The sequence below is a fragment of the Pseudophryne corroboree genome, chromosome 2, assembly GCF_028390025.1.
Source record: "Pseudophryne corroboree isolate aPseCor3 chromosome 2, aPseCor3.hap2, whole genome shotgun sequence".
Classification (NCBI taxonomy): Eukaryota; Metazoa; Chordata; class Amphibia; order Anura; family Myobatrachidae; genus Pseudophryne; species Pseudophryne corroboree.
Genome location: NC_086445.1, coordinates 668,256,943 through 668,271,446, shown reverse-complemented (window position 1 = coordinate 668,271,446; position 14,504 = coordinate 668,256,943). Strand labels below are relative to the sequence as shown.

The window sequence follows — 14,504 nt, the reverse complement described above, 5'->3', positions numbered from 1 at the left end:
CTTCTAACTACTGGTACATAAATGAATACATTTAAATTTGGAATTCATCAAGAGAACATTGTTGGTAGTATAAAAATATCTACAGCACCTAGTATTCCTAGGTGGTCTCCCACCCAAGTACTAAACAGGCCCAACACTGCTTAGCTTCAATATCAGACAAGATTGGGAATGTCCAGTGTGGTGTGGCTGTAGATGAGATTTGCGGTTTCTGTTAGAGCTTTTCTACTTCTAACTACTTGTACATAAATGAATAAGTTTCAAAAGAGAATGCATGAAGAGAACGTTGTAGGTAGTATAAAAAAAATTACAGCACCTGGTATTCCAAGGTGGTCTCCCATACATGAGACTGGGCATGTCCATTGTGGTGTGGCTATAGATGAGCTTTATGTTTTCTGTTTGAGCTCTTCTACTTCTTACTACTGGTACATAAATGAAAAAGTTTCATAATTGAATGTATCAAGAGAATGTTGTTGGTAGTATAAAAATACCTATATCACCTTGTATTCCCAGGTGGTCTCACATTCAGGGACTATTCAGGCCCAACACTGCTTAGCTTCCAAGAGCAGATGAGATTGGGCATGCCCAGTGTGGTGTGGCTGTAGATGAGCTTTGTGATTACTCTTACAGCTCTTCAACTTCTAAATACTGATACATAAATGAAAAAGTTTAAAAATGAAATGCATCAAAAAAGTTGTTGGTAGTATAAAAATGTCTATAGCACCTGGTATTCCCAAGTGGCCTCCCACCCAAGTACTAACCAGGCCAACCACTGCTTAGCTTCCAAGATCAGATGAGTTTGGGCATGTCCAGTTTGGTGTGGCTGTAGGTCAGCTTTATAGTTTCTGTTGGAGCTTTTCTACTTCTAACTACTGGTATATAAATTAATAAGTTTCAAAATGGAAACTTATGCTAGTATAAAAATACCTACAGCATCTAGAAAACCCAGGAGGTCTCCCACCCTGGTACTAAACAGGCCCAACACTGCTTAGTGTCGATAACAGATGAGATTGGGAATGTCCAGTGTGGTGTAGCTGTAGATGAGCTTTGTGGTTTCTGTTAGTGCTCTTCTACTTCTAACAACTGGTATATAAATGAATAAGTTTAAAAATGGAATGCATGAAGATAACGTTGCAGTTAGTAAAAAAATAACTACAGCACCTCGTATTCCCAGGTGGTCTTCCATCCATGTACTGCCAGGCTCAAAACTGTTTAGCATCCAAGATCAGACGAAATTGGACATGTCCAGTGTGGTGTAGCTGTAGATGAGCTTTGTGGTTTCTGTTAGAGCTCTTCTACTTCTAACTACTAGTACATAAATTAATAAGTTTCAAAATTAAATGCATCAAGAGAATGGTCTCGGTAATATAAGAAATACCTACAGCAACTGGTATTCCCAGGTGGTCTCCCACCTGAGTACTAACAAGGCCCAGCACTGCTTGGCATCAAGATCATATGAGTTTGGGCATGTCCAGTGTGGTGTGGCTGTAGATGAGCTTTGCAGCTTCTGTTAGAGCTCTTCTACTTCTAACTACTAGTACATAATGAATAATTTTCAAAATAAAATGCATCAAGAGAACCCTTGTTGGTCGTGTAAGAATAACTACAGCACTTGGTATTCCCTAGTGGTCTCCCATCTTAGTACTAACCAGGCCCAACACAGAATAGCTTACAAGATATGATGAGATTGGGCATGTCCATTGCGGTGTGGCTGTAGAAGAGCTTCATGGTTTCTGCTAGAGCTTTTCTACTTCTAACTACTGGTACATAAATGAATAAGTTTCAAAATGGAATATATCAAGAGAACGTTGTTGGTAGTACAAAAATACCTACAGCAATACCAGGTGGTCTCCAATCCAAGTACTAACCAGGCTCAACACTGCTTAGCATCCAAGGTAAGATGAGATTGGGCATGTCCATTGTGGTGTGGCTGTAGATGATCTTTATGTTTTCTGCTTGAGCTCTTCTACTTTTACTAATGGTGCATAAATGAATACGTTTTTTAATTGAATATATCAAGAGAATGTTGTTGATAGTATAAAAATACCTATAGTGGTCTCACATTCGAGGACTACTCAGGCCCAACACTGCTTAGCTTCCAAGAGCAAATGAGATTGGGCATGTCCAGTGTGGTGTGGCTGTAGATGAGATTTGTGGTTTCTGTTAGAGATCTTCTACTTCTAACTACTGATACATGAATGAACAAGTTTAAAAATGGAATGCATCAAAAAAACATTGTTGGTAGTATAAAAATGACTATAGCACCTGGCATTACCAGGTAGTCTCCCATCCAAGTACTAACTATGCCCAATATTGCTTAGCTTCCAAGATCAGATGATATTGGGAATGTCCATTGTCGTGTGGCTGTAGATGAGCTTTGTGGTTTCTGTTAGAGCTCTTCTACTTCTAACAACTGGTACATGAATGAATACATTTCAAAATGGAATGCATCAAGAGAACGTTGTTGGTAGTATGAAAATTACCTACACCACCTGGTATTGCCAGGTGGTTTACCATCCAAGTACTAACCAGGACCAACACTACTTAGCTTCCAAAATCAGATGAGACTAAGCATGCCCAGTGTGGTGTGGCTGTAGTTGAGATTTCTGGTTTCTGTTAGAGCTCTTCTACTTCTAAATACTGGTACATAAATGAATAAGTTTCAAGAGAACATTGTTGGTGTTATAAAAAATACCTACAGCACCTAGTATTCCCAGGTGGTCTCCCATCCAAGTACTAACCAGAACCAACACTGCATATTATCCAAGATCAAATGAGATTGTGCATTTGTTGACTGTGGTGTGCCTGTAGATGAGCTTTGTGGTTGCTGTTAGAGCTTTTCTACTCTTAACTACTGGTACATATATGAAGAAATTTAAAAAAAGAAAGCATGTTGTTGGTAGTATAAAAATACCTACAGCACCTGGTATTTCAAGGTGGTCTCCCATCCAGGTACTAAACAGGTCCAACACTGCTAAGTTTCCACGATAAGATGAGACTAAGCATGTTCAGTGTGGTGTGGCTGTAGATTAGTTTTGTGGTTTGTGTTTGAGCTTTTCTACTTCTAACTACTGGTACATAAAGGAATACGTTTCAAAATGAAATGCATCAAGAGAACATTGTTTGTAGTATAAAAATACCAACAGCACCTATTATCCCAGGTGGTCTATCATCCAGGTATTAATCAGGCCTACCACTGCTTAGCTTCCAAGATCAAATGAGATTGGAAATGTCCAGCGTGGTGTGGCTGTAGTTGAGCTTTGTGGTTTCTATTAGATCTCTTCCACTTCTAACTAATGGTACATAAATAATTAAATTTCAAAATAAAATTCATCAAGAGAACGTTATAGATAATTGGGAATGGTGTTGCGCTCAATCTGGGTGATTGGTCTGTTTATCCAATTAGTTTGTCAATAAGATATGAGCCCTTGATTTCTTCAAGTATGGATAAGGATAAATAAATAATAAATGAGTAATTGGATTGATGAATGGTTAATGGTTAATTGAATATAAACCCTTAAATTCAGCAAATACTGGTGCGTATGTGATAAAATGATCAATGCATATAAATTTGAATGAGAAACGAATATAAAATAAAAATCAAATAAATGATGTATCAATTGGGTGCTTGGTGGTCCTATGTTTCAGATTGAAATGTATTGAAATCAATGATGATCATAAAAATTAGGTAACAATGTAACAATTTATTGTATTTAACTAAATAACTAAATAATGTGAAGAGGAGTGCTGAATGGCACTGATACGTAATGTCATTCTTGGTCAGCAAATAGTTTCAAACTAGCGGCGTCCCGCATGCATTTATTACTGTCTCTGTTAGAGTGCACTCTAGTTTTTCAGTCTCACAAATAGCGCTTATTCTGTATGTGCCACACTTGGAATCTTCACGGTGTGGGTATGGGGCAATTACACATGGAAGGTATGATAGGGAGGCTCTGGACTAATCTTACAGGCCGGCCTCAGCTTCCCGTGGTGTGCCTTGGAACAGACACCCCCTGAAAGCCGAGGCGCCGCACCGGTAATCTCATCTGGTGCGAGGGAAAACTCAGAGAGCGCTCTCCGGAGCCGCCTAGTGAGTGACCCTCGCCGCAACAGAGGCTCGCTTCCTACCTTCTCCTGTGTTTGCCAAGTCCCGTCACCGGCTTGTCCGTCTTCTGTTGCTCAGCAACCTGGTCCGCTTCCGGGTTTCTCCCGATCACGTGACCGGGTCTTGTTAGATGTGAAGCTCGATGTATCTGGTATGCAAAAGTAGTTCTGCAGAACTTGAAAGTCTGTATGTCTTTACTCCAACGCGTTTCAGCCTTTCCAAGGCCTTCCTCTGGGAGAAGTGGATGCATCCACTTCTCCCAGAGGAAGGCCTTGGAAAGGCTGAAACGCGTTGGAGTAAAGACATACAGACTTTCAAGTTCTGCAGAACTACTTTTGCATACCAGATACATCGAGCTTCACATCTAACAAGACCCGGTCACGTGATCGGGAGAAACCCGGAAGCGGACCAGGTTGCTGAGCAACAGAAGACGGACAAGCCGGTGACGGGACTTGGCAAACACAGGAGAAGGTAGGAAGCGAGCCTCTGTTGCGGCGAGGGTCACTCACTAGGCGGCTCCGGAGAGCGCTCTCTGAGTTTTCCCTCGCCCCAGACGAGATTACCGGTGCGGCGCCTCGGCTCTCAGGGGGTGTCTGTTCCAAGGCGCACCACGGGAAGCTGAGGCCGGCCTGTAAGATTAGTCCAGAGCCTCCCTATCATACCTTCCATGTGTAATTGCCCCATACCCACACCGTGAAGATTCCAAGTGTGGCACATACAGAATAAGTGCTATTTGTGAGACTGAAAAACTAGAGTGCACTCTAACAGAGACAGTAATAAATGCATGCGGGACGCCGCTAGTTTGAAACTATTTGCTGACCAAGAGTGACATTACGTATCAGTGCCATTCAGCACTCCTCTTCACATAATTTAGTTATTTAGTTAAATACAATAAATTGTTACATTGTTACCTAATTTTTATGATCATTATTGATTTCAATACATTTCAATCTGAAAAATAGGACCACCAAGCACCCAATTGATACATCATTTATTTGATTTTTATTTTATATTCGTTTCTCATTCAAATTTATATGCATTGATCATTTTATCACATACGCACCAGTATTTGCTGAATTTAAGGGTTTATATTCAATTAACCATTAACCATTCATCAATCCAATTACTCATTTATTATTTATTTATCCTTATCCATACTTGAAGAAATCAAGGGCTCATATCTTATTAACCAACTAATTGGATAAACAGACCAATCACCCGGATTGAGCGCAACACCATTCCCAATTATCTATATAGTCCCATCAGGTCAGTCACCTGAAGGTGTAGCAGCTCGTCCACACAAATAGATCCCAGTGCGCAGGTTATCACATTTCTATCAAGAGAACGTTGTTGGTAGTATAAAAATACTTACTGCACCTGGTATTCCCAGGTAGTCTCCCATTCAAGTACTAATCAGGCCCAACACTGCTTAGCTTCATGAAAAGTCAAGATTGGGCATGTCCAGTGTGGTGTAGCTGTAAATGATCTTCAGGGTTTCTGTTAGAGCTCTTCCACTTCTAACTACTGGTACATAAATGAATAAGTTTCAAAATGGAATGCATCAAGAGAATGGTGTCGGTAGTATAAATAATACCTACAGCACCTGGTATTCCCATATGGTCTCCCACCAGAGTACTAACCAGGCCCAACATTGCTTAGTTTCGAGATCATATGAGATTGGGCATGTCCAGTGTGGTGTGACTGTAGATGAGATTTTTGACTTCATATAGAGCTCTTTTTCTAACTACTAGTACATAAATGAATAAGTTTAAAAATGAAATGCATCAAGAGACTGTTGTTGGTAGTATAAAAATAACTACATGACCTGATATTCTCAGGTGGTCTCACACCCAAGTAATAACCAGGTCCAGCACTGCTTAGCTTCCAAGATCAGATGAGATTGTGCATGTTTAGTGTGGTATGGCTGTAGATAAGCTGTGTTGTTTCTGTTACTGCTTTTGTACTTCTAACTACTAGTACATAAATGAATAAGTTTGAAAATGGAGTGCATCAAGAGAAGGTTTTTGGTACTATAAAAATACATACAGCATCTGGTATTCCCAAGTGGTCTCCCACCCAAGTACTAACCAGGCCCACCACTGCTTAGCTTCCAAGATCCGACGAGTTTGGGCATGTCCAGTTTGATGTGGCTGTAGGTCAGCTTTATAGTTTCTGTTAGAGCTTTTCTACTTCTAACTACTGGTACATAAATGAATAAGTTTCAAAATGGAATGCATCAAGCGAAGGTTGTTGGAAGTATAAAAATACCTACAGCACCTAGTAAACCCAGGTGGTCTCTCACCCAAGTACTAAACAGGGCCAACACTGCTTAGCTTCGATAATAGACGATATTGGGAACGTCCAGTGTGGTGTAGCTTGATAAAGCTAAATATTTATCTTACTTAAAACCCTTTAAGAGGTCTAAGAACACTGTACGCTATTAACGTATGGAATACCGTAAGGGTACGCACGTTGCGTAACAATCGCTTAGCCGTAGTCGAGACGCTCAAGCGTTACGTTCGCTCACGGCCAAGAGATCACAGGCAGGCCCGCTATTGGCTGCCGACTAACGTAATGATTCGCTATAGCGTAGCGGACGCTCGGGACCACGAGGAGATCACCAGCGGCGCAGACGCTCACAATGTTAAACCTTTGTAACTATACCATAAAACAGTGTATTATGCAGTAAACCTTGGTGTAGTGATAAGATGAGAGTGCAACACTGTGTAAGCGGGTTTATACTAAAGCTGTTTGAGCGATAGAGACGCTCCTATTACCCACTGCAATATAATGAACACACAATACCGGTCTAAGGGTCTAACGCCTTTTAAGGAAATGAATGAATGTTCAAAAAGAATAATACAATACAAGTTATACACTACCAATATAACATAGACTCCCTAACCAGATAACTACACATGAAATACAATATCAGTACAATAACTATATAAGAGAAACGAGAGAGAAAGAGAAGAGAGAGAGAGAGAGAGATATGGCTCAGAATAACAAGAAAGACAATATGATTGCGAAGAAAAACTTACGCACAAAGGGGAACGATCGCATGCGCCTCTGGATATCCAGCTCACGATTATCAGCAATGAGAACCGTTGAAGAGTGAGAGCTGGATAAGATCGGCTTGTCTATTTATGCCCCACACACAATACAATTCAATGGTCCCTACAATCTCATTGTTCATTGGACACAGGAATTCGTCTTCGCACTAAAACAAAAGGCCATAGGTTGATTCATACCGGTGGGCTGTGTCTACTTCCAACTGCTCAGGTGGGTGGGAAACTAGGTTTCCCGCCGCATGGATAAGTGAGTGCAAATAATAGTAAATGGACATAAACTTCTTATGTCCATAACTATTCGCACGAGCGATTAATCTGCTCCAAACCAACACCGGAATATTGCTAATTAAATACTCTTCCGATGGATACTAAACACCACTGTATAATCCTTTTCTGACCCTTTGTATCAGACAAAGAGGGATCTCTCTGTCCATGAACATGCTACATTAACTAAACTTTCAGAATCTATCAAAGGGACCATGATCTACAAAATACATTATATGGTTAAAATATATATCGATTAAGTCGCCCGCTAGACGCATACAAACTCTACCGTAAATCCGCATATCGTGCGCCTGCGGGTGCACGCAAAGGCGAGTATGCGCACGCACGGGAGAGCTCTTGCACGCGCAGCGGGAGCTCGCATGAGGTACAAATATGGCAGTGTGCATAGTGATATTTTTCTGACTTTGACAGTCCACCCTTTGGCAGTCAGCAATAACTGCCACTTCCTAAAACATTTCAAAACGAGAAAAATATATGTCAAGTATAAATACATTTCCATGATTGGGTAGGGGAGGAGAGGAGAAGGTAGGAAAAGGGTATGACCTAGTGAGATAGCAGAAGCATGTGTGTATGAATCCATGTTTGGGGGGTCATGTATCATCGTGCCGTACGTGTTTTAAATCAAGCTTCGAGGTATTGCGAAGTATACATTCGAATTCCTTCTTATCCCGTGGTACGGGTCTGTGGATGGGCTGTCAAACTTTACCGAGCTCTCTTCGGCTTTTGGTTGCAACAAAATGGGGGAGCACATTTTAGTTGATGATACATGAATGGGGGAATATGTGAATGCTGATATCTGTGCCGGTATTCCCTATCGACTATGTGTGTGCTTTACCTGAAGGTTGTAGAGATGAAGATAAGACACAATTATGGTAAATGCAGTGGTATTCTATGTCAGGTTAATGAACATTTGTCGGTTGAAGTCTTGTCTGGTGTCTGTTGAATGCAGTCTTCTTTGGGCTTTTGCCAATAGGTGTGGGCAAAAGCTTTGTCAATGTCCATAGACTTACAAAAGTGTTGGGCTAGCGTAATTTTAAAATTTCTAGGGAAACTGGGGGTCTATGGCATAGTTCATCAAATATCTGTGTATAAGGTTGTCAAAACTACTTCTTTAATCCATCAGTTGTCCGTATACAGGCTCGTCAAATTCCTCGTCAAAAGTGGGTCTTTTTACCTTGGAAAAAAACGGAAAACCAGGTGAAAGAAACGGACCGTATAATCGCATTTTCATCACATCATTGTCTCTACCGTTGGGTCATAAATCAAATCCATTGGAATTACAATTTCCTCACTCCTTAAACTCATTACCCTGGTACTACGTTTGCACTTCATTAAAGCCTGACCGCATCTAAATATCAAGCCAATTGATATGACAACTCCTAAGATACATAGGAGAAACTTCCCTACATCCATTATGACTCCTTGAGCCCATTCTCCTAAACCAGAGAACCAATTTCGCGGGTTCAACCATGACACCCAACCAGTCAGCTCATTACCCACAGCAGCAAGGGTGAGATTGTGTCTCCTGCGAAATTCCCACTTTAATTGGAGAATATCGTCCATCTTTTGGTCTATGACCTCGACCGGGTCCTCGGTACTATTCGTTATATATGTGCAGCATTTCACGCCGTACTGCGTTGCCAGTGTGACACAATATCCACCTGTCACTGCCGTGAGATAATTGAGAACCATTCTATGCTGAACCAGTTCTGTTTTATAAGCTTGAAGCTCTCTTCCAGTATACCTAAACGTGTCATCATACATTTCTGTGATATTGTCTAACAAATTTGCGAGCGCAGATATGTATTTATAATTCAACACTCCTCTGGCGGTGCGAGTGATGTCTAACGCAAGTAGAAACTGAATCCCGGTGGATTCATGGATCATGTCAGAGGCCGGATGCTCTGTTCTTTCTATCAGGTGCCGTTTAACTACGTGCTCGTAGTGGGTGTGAGTATAAGGAGTTTGGGCACCACGGTGTATATCTTTCATTTTGGCATGTGATACAGTCATTACTTCAGGCAGTACTTTTCCAATATAACACAATCCTTCAGAGTTTGGGGCAAGCCACTTATACGCCTTCCTCCCGCATATGAAATATGCATCATCGGGGAGAACATATGGGACGGAGTAGGACATAACCATATTACACATCTTCCATGTGAAATCTCCTAACCCTAATTCTCCCATCTGTCTAGTACACGTATCAGCTTGTACGATATGTGCACAGTATCCTGGTGATACCTCTCCAACTCTCGTAATCCTACTTCCTAGGGTATACCTAGATCGGAAAGATTTTCCTCTACTGGCTATGTGGCGTATAAGCTCTGTATCTGTCGGCATCCTATCTGCTCTATATGAAAAGGTCATGGTTTGGTTACTCCATGACACCTTCCAATTTCCCGGCTTTCGGGGATTGGAAATGATAAAACATATTAGGGATCTATCCACATGATATTGGTGGAGCTTCAAACTAGGAGGACTGGAGATATTAAACCTCCTGTCCACCGGCCTCCCACCACTTAGCTCAAGTACCTCCCCTATCGTTAAAGGAAATGGTACTAGTCCTGATTTGCTAGGACCTTGAGGTACTTGAGAGCATACCTGTTATGCACACCAGTGCCTGCAGGAATGTACTGGTGTTTGAACTGTTATGCAAAACAAATGGACTCACAGACAGACTGGGGAATATGACATAACGTACACAGAAGGTGATAGGGTAACAAAATACACACAAAGTGAACAGAGAAGCCCAGAGGCTAAGGAACTGGGTGTCTCCCTTGTATTAGTAATGCTCAGATGAGAAAAGCAAGATGTTGTGTTTTAATACGTAGAGAACCCGAAATGCTGTTGCTAAGGGCAACAGCAAAACCCTAAAGGGTTACCAACGGGTGTGGCAGTAAACTCCTTGGTCAGAGATGGAATGATAGACACAAGGAGAGTCTCCACAATCCTAATTCTCACTTGCAGTGCACAGGTTCAGCTTACTGCCACTAAACTGACCCCTGACACCTAGCACAGTGAGACAGGATTAGACAGGCAAGTCTTAGAATACAGCCGCAAACTTGCTAAGTTCACAGAGTAGTAACAGAACCCCAGCAAGCTAAACGACTGACTCCAGTCTTACTGCTAGGTCTGGATTGGCAGAGTGTAATACCAAATCCCCAGGCCTATTTGCAGTAAGCAACAAACAAATACAAAGCTACACAGTACTGGCTAACTTTCAGGAACTGACTAACCAACAAAGATTCAGCAGCATCTGCTTACCCTAAGAAGAGGCCTTATAAAGCAGGTGCTGTCCACGCCCCACTCAGACCTCACAGACTGTGAGCACAAAAACCAGCACCGGATCCCCTACCGTGCACAGAGCCTGCAACCACTGCACAGCAAAAGACCCGTACCGGAGTATCAGCTGCGCTCAGGTTACTCTGCTAGCACTTGTCTCCCGGTTGCCATGACGACGTGGCAGCACAGGGCAGGAGACCCTAACAGTACCCCCCCTCTGACGAGGGGTCAAAGAACCCCTACCACCGGGTTTATCGGGGAACTGCGAGAAGAAAGAGCGTATCAGTCTGGGGGCATGAAGATCACAACTGCGCACCCACGACCGCTCCTCCGGGCCATACCCCTTCCAGTGCACCAAAAATGACAGCCGACCCCGAACCACCTTGGAGTCAAGAATCCTTTCAACAACAAACTCCCTCTGGCCACGTATCAGAAGAGGGGAAGGTCTTCCACTGGAAGAAGGATTACTAATCGCCCGTTTTAAAAGGGAACAATGAAATGTTTTATTGATACCCAAAGAACGGGGCAGATCTAACTGAAATGCCACCGGATTGATAACCCTGGTGATCTTAAAAGGGCCGATGAACCGGGGGCCTAACTTATGAGATGGCTGTCTCAACTTCAAATTCTTGGTAGACAACCAGACGAAGTCTCCTAATTTGAAGCTGCAGGGTCTTTTCCGCTTATCATAAACCCTTTTGGTCACTAATGACACAGACACAAGGGCTTTCTTCACTTTCCGCCAAATACCTCTAAGGACCGAAACCACAGAGGAACCACCAGGCGTGGAGTCCAGGGGGTCAAAAGAATTGGCCTTAGGATGATGCCCATACACACAAAGGAAGGGAGAGATCCCTGTAGCAGAGTGAGCCGCGTTGTTATAGGCAAACTCCGCCATGGACAGATGAGCAACCCAGTCAGTCTGACACTTGGAGACATAACACCTGAGGAACTGCTCCAAGGACTGGTTCACCCTTTCAGTCTGCCCATTAGACTGCGGATGGTAGCCTGACGACAAGCTGACAGAAATCTGGAGATCGGAACAAAATGCCCTCCAGAATTTGGCCACAAACTGGGATCCGCGGTCAGAGACCACATCAAGTGGCAACCCGTGGAGACGCACAACATGCAGCATAAATAATTCAGACAGGCGTCTGGCCGATGGCAGCCCAACCAGTGGAACGAAGTGCGCCATCTTCGAAAACCTGTCAACGACAACCCAGATGGCTGTCATCCCCGAGGATTTGGGCAAGTCCACCACAAAATCCATTGAAATGTGGGTCCATGGCTTAGATGGGATAGAGAGTGGATGTAATGGGCCAACAGGAACCCCTCTAGGAGTCTTATTTCGGGCACAGATGTCACATGCCCGAACCCACTGATCCACATCCTTAGCCACCGAGGGCCACCACACCGCCCTAGATAGCAACTCCCGAGTTCTGGCAATACCTGGGTGACCTGCCGACTTCTTGGCATGGAATTCCAGGAACACTCGCTGTCTTAACCTAGGAGGCACAAACAAAAGACCTACCGGAAGGTCTGGAGGAGCCTGCTCCTGTGCTCTAAGGACTAATGATAAGAGGTCCTGGGTAATGCCCACTTTAATACATGATGGGGAAACAATGGGCAACGGCTCCTCGGTGGTCTCCTGGATTGGAGCAAAACTCCGCGAGAGCGCATCAGCCTTGATGTTTTTTGACCCAGGGCGATATGTTATCAAAAAATTAAAGCGAGCAAAAAACAAAGCCCATCGTGCCTGCCTGGCATTGAGATGCTTCGCTGACTCTAAATATGCCAGATTCTTATGGTCAGTGAGAATTGAGACCACAAACTTAGCCCCCTCAAGCCAGTGTCTCCACTCCTCGAGTGCATCCTTAATAGCCAACAATTCCCGGTTACCCACGTCATAATTCATCTCGGCAGGCGAAAATTTACGGGAAAAGTAAGCACAGGGATGAAGGCGATTATCAGACACTCCCATCTGAGAAAGCACTGCCCCAATACCCATCTCAGAGGCATCCACCTCCACCACAAAAGGACGCTCTGGATCTGGGTGTCGCAGCACCTTGGCCGAAACAAATGCCCTTTTGAGACGGGCAAAAGCCGCTTTAGCCTCACAAGACCAGTGAGCAACATCCGCCCCTTTCTTAGTGAGTGCCACCAAGGGCGCCACTATAGACGAAAATCCAGCGATAAATCGTCTATAAAAATTCGCAAAGCCCAGGAAACGCTGAAGCGCCTTCAAACTAGTGGGCTGCACCCAATCCAGGACTGCCTGTACCTTGGAACCCTCCATTTGGAAACCTTCTGGGGAGATAATATATCCTAGAAATGCGATTTGCTGAACTTCAAATTCGCACTTCTCCAGCTTCGCCCCAAGCCGGTGGTCTCTGAGTTTCTGGAGGACTAAGCGTACATGCTTCCGATGTTCCTCCAGGGAATGGGAGAAGATTAGGATGTCATCTAAGTATACAACTAAGAATCTATCCAAATATTCCCTGAGCACATCATTCATGAAATCCTGGAAGACTGCCGGGGCATTACAGAGCCCAAAAGGCATCACCAAATATTCATAATGCCCTGAGTGGGTATTAAAGGCAGTCTTCCATTCATCCCCCTCTCTTATTCGGATTAGATTGTACGCACCGCGTAGGTCAATCTTAGAAAAAATGGTGGCAGTACGAAGCTGGTCAAACAAGACCGAAATGAGAGGCAGTGGGTATGAGTTTTTAATCGTGATACGGTTCAATTCCCTGAAGTCGATGCAGGGTCGCAACGAACCGTCCTTTTTACCCACGAAGAAGAACCCCGACCCAACTGGAGACTGTGAAGGTCTGATAAATCCCTTAGCCAAGTTCTCCTGAATGTACTCTGCCATAGCCTGAGTCTCAGGACGTGACAGGGAGTACAACCTGCTCTTGGGAAGCTTAGCATTTGGCAACAAATCAATGGCACAGTCATAGGGGCGATGGGGAGGTAGTACCTCTGCAACTTTTTTGGAGAACACGTCCGCAAAATCTGCATAACACCCTGGCAATCCTGGCAAACTTAGCTGCGAGAGCCTGACTGGAAGGCTCAAGCAACTCCTGAAACAATCAGTACCCCAACTAAGAATCTCCCCAGAGACCCAGTCAAATTGAGGATTGTGGGCCCTTAACCAGGGTAACCCCAACACCAATGGGGCAAAAGTACAGACAGTCACATAAAAGGACAATTTTTCAGAGTGTGTGGCTCCAATAAACAAAGAAATCTGGCTAGTGCAAGAGGTAATTTTACCTTGGGATAATGGTTCCCCGTTTAACCCACAAATCTCAATTTCCGATGCCAAGGGTACTAAGGGAACAGAGTGTTTCAGGGCGAATTGGCGGTCCATAAAAACCCCGTCGGCCCCACTGTCCACAAAGGCCTCAGTCTTGACAGTTTGACCGAGGATCTTCAAGGTCACCGGAATGATAAAAGTCTTCTTGGGAAATTCTGACTTCTGGCCTGACAGGATATTTCCCATCACCCTCAGGCCCTGAAGTTTTCCGGCTTTTCTGGGCATGATACTACCACATGACCTTTATTCCCACAGTACAAACACAACCCCTGCTGTCTCCTCCGCGTCTTCTCACGCGAGGAGAGGCGGGTAGCCCCAATCTGCATAGGCTCCTCGGAAAATTCCTCAGAGTCTGAGGTTCCCTTGGGAAGGAAGGAAATCTCAGTCTCCCTTTCAAGCCTACGCTCTCTCAGCCGTCTATCCACCCGGATGGATAACTGCA

General features: G+C 43.7%; 6 pseudogenes; all 6 read right to left on the bottom strand.

The window, feature by feature from the left end:
- Window positions 1–76: 76 nt before the first annotated feature.
- Window positions 77–194, bottom strand: LOC135051721 (5S ribosomal RNA; annotated as a pseudogene).
- Window positions 195–485: 291 nt separating this feature from the next.
- Window positions 486–604, bottom strand: LOC135052617 (5S ribosomal RNA; annotated as a pseudogene).
- Window positions 605–709: 105 nt separating this feature from the next.
- On the bottom strand, window positions 710–828 carry LOC135051837 (5S ribosomal RNA; annotated as a pseudogene).
- A 4,865-nt stretch (window positions 829–5,693) lies between these two features.
- On the bottom strand, window positions 5,694–5,811 carry LOC135054419 (5S ribosomal RNA; annotated as a pseudogene).
- Window positions 5,812–5,915: 104 nt separating this feature from the next.
- On the bottom strand, window positions 5,916–6,034 carry LOC135052486 (5S ribosomal RNA; annotated as a pseudogene).
- Window positions 6,035–6,141: 107 nt separating this feature from the next.
- LOC135051418 (5S ribosomal RNA) lies at window positions 6,142–6,260 on the bottom strand (annotated as a pseudogene).
- Window positions 6,261–14,504: the final 8,244 nt, after the last annotated feature.